Genomic DNA, 3,207 nt, shown 5'->3' on the forward strand with positions numbered 1-3,207 from the left:
ACCCTCTTCTGCCACAACTTGGGCTAAAGACAGATGGTAATACAATCAAGGAAAGATGCACAGTTTACACATACATAGCTTACACATACCTAATATTACAATATACATCTTACATGTCCTACTGTCAAACATTAAGCAGGTAGCAGAAAACAGAGCAAAATGTGTAGTTTTCATGCTCTCCAGTAATACAAAAATCCAAACCGCCAGGCTGGAAGCAACATACTTTAGTTGCTTCCAGCCTGTCAGTTTATTTCATTGTTTGCTTGCTTGTCTGAACCTTTAGGGTCTTTCACCCTATTTCTTTTTTGCCAGTAACAGAATAGATAAAGAAAATAAAAAAAAGTCATGAATTACATTAACATGAATCACATATTTAACAGTATTTACAATATTATACAAAGCGATGCGCACATGGTAGCAACAAAATGTAGATTCAGTAAGAGCAGTGTAGAGGCACGTACCTCCAAGCAAATATTCTAATTACAGCATAAGCAGCTGAACTGCATGGTAATCGACCAATACAACACAGTGCATTGTGTGTTTGCATGTGTGTGTGTTTGGGCTGCTAAATTCAACAAGCTATAAAGCATCCACGTAGACTCCGGCTGTTTTTTTCCTGCTAATTCCCAGATTTTTGGATATAGCCATGGAAAGGAGTCTACATGGACAGAATGTTGGGAGCTGCTGCTGCTTTCATTCATTTGTATGTGCTACAGGCTGAAGCCAATGCTACTGCTGGTAATAGGCCTAGGCTGAGAAGGAGAAGAGGCCCCAGGCCCCATTTAACTTTTCACAACCTACGTGATGTGGAAATTGAAGAGCACAACAGGGTTGATAGGGACACACCACAAGAAGACTGTGACCTCTGCCATTCTCAACTTAGAGCCAGAGCCAGTCAAGGGGAACCCATCACAGTGGAGACAAAGGTATATGTATCCCTTAGAATCATAGCTACAGGTACCTTTCAGAGACCAATATGGGACATCCTGGGGTGACACAGGCATCAGGATCCAGGATCCTCCCCCAAATCCTGGATGTTATGCTCCACAATGTCAGTGACCACATATATTTTTCCCATAGCTCTGAGGAGAGGGTAAAATATGCAGGAGTTCTACCATGTATCGGGTGCCATAAATTGTACACATTTAGAAATGAAGACACCACCCAGGGAACATGGTAGGCTCTATATAAACTGAAAGGGCTACCACTCTATCAGCTGCCATCTCATGTGTAATTCCAAAGGAATAATCTTAAATGTATGTGCTGGCAACTCAGACAGTTACCACAACTCACATATCTGCCAGGCCTCCTAACTGTACCAGATATTTGCTAGAGGGGGATATTCAACAGGGTCTTTTACTGGGAGATGCAGGCTATGCACTGGAACCATTGATGATGACAACCATCAGAAATGCACACACACACCCAAAGAAGAACACCATAATGAGGCGCATGCTCTAACCAGAAATATCATAGAGTGTGTGTTTGGGCTGCTAAAGTCATGGCTCCGGTACCTAGATACACCTGAGGGATCTCTGCAGTACAATCCATGGACATGTACAGAAATATTCACATCATAATCCCAAGGAAACAGCTTTAGCAGGATCAGTAAGGGGAAGGGGCACACATCCCCCCAACAAGGCCAAGGTCACTACAGACATGGGAGATAATGAGTAAGAGCGGAATCCACCAACTGCGGTGGGTGTGGGGAGACATAGGCTTGCTCAGTATGCCCTTGCATTTGCTAAGAAACAATGCATAGCACACTCACTCACCACCTAGGGGCCAAAAACCTTCCTTCTACTCACATACATATAGTAACATTGATGCCAGGCAACTCACACAACTGTTACCTCCCCATGTATTGACTGTGTACTGCTTGTATCAAACAGAATCAATCTTGAACTAAAACTGTGGCAACTGATGCATTTACAAGGTAAGCCCTGAGCCTGGACTGTATTGTTTAATAATATGAATGTGTGGCATATCCTTGTATTTTTTTAACTGGCGCGGTAAGCAAGAAAAAGGTGGGAGATTTGTACTGAAATTACCTTAACATGTGACAGCAGAGATTTATTTGACTTATACGTGTTCACTACTAAGTAGTAGGCCTCAGGCATCAAAGATTCAGGCAGTCATACCTATCAAAGTAGTGATGATCACTGCCTGCCCTCAGTTTAGCACCATACATTTGTAATTAAAGACAGATGTAATGTAAGTAAGTAATGGTACACATCACAGCCCTCACAAGATCATTCACTATAAAGGTAGGAAATGTTGATGCTATCAGCTGTCTAACTTTCCAAGGCCAATGTAGGTCAAAGCTACAATTACCATTTCAGCACCTCAAATACAAATATACTAAACACTAAGTTAACTATGTACTCTGAGCATCAGACACAAAGCTTATGTATCCCTGAATCCAAAAGATAGAAAACAGGGATATGGCACAATTATCATCATTTGCATAGGGTGTTGTGTGGGGGAGGCAGGAAGACTAGGCTGGCACAAAAGGTCGATGAGTGTACGTGACTAAGAAAGAGAAGCAGATAGACATTTGGATAAACCAAAAAATGACCAGTGAGACAAAATGAGTTACTGTTGTGTTTGTGTGTCTGTAGGGTTTCTCCAGGTGAAATTGGTGTGTGAATGTCTGCATGAGCACAGCCAAGCTCTGTGCTGACTCTACATCTTGGTATGTCGGACAGGTATGAGCCATGCATGGTAGAGGTGGCAGTTCATCCTTGTCATCCCCAACCATGAGAACTGGCTCTTATAGGAGTTGCACTGACATGTCCATGCCCAAGGTCATATGCAGTGCTGCTACCTGAACCTGACTGATGTCTTCTGGGCAATTTTCCTTCATAGGGATGCCCACAACTATGATCCCGTGGCCTGCCACTTCTGGGTGTGGACAGCACACTCACTGATTGAACATTAGAAGTACTGCCACTATGGCAGTGTGATCGGTCATGACCACATTGGCTGACAGCAGATGATGTGGCTGACCTATGGCCATGAGAATGTTGTTCCCCTTCCAGCAGATGTTCCATCACAGACAACACATTCAATGACAGACACTCCTGAGTCCATCACAGACACCCCTTGTTCCAATGTGTGGTTCATCTAATGCATAGAATCAACAACATGGTGGAGGCACTCATGCATGTCAGATTTTGCCATATCTACAGCCCTGAGCATTTGTTT

Source organism: Protopterus annectens, chromosome 1.part0, assembly GCF_019279795.1.
Source record: "Protopterus annectens isolate FY-2018-M chromosome 1.part0, PAN1.0, whole genome shotgun sequence".
Lineage (NCBI taxonomy): Eukaryota > Metazoa > Chordata > Ceratodontiformes > Protopteridae > Protopterus > Protopterus annectens.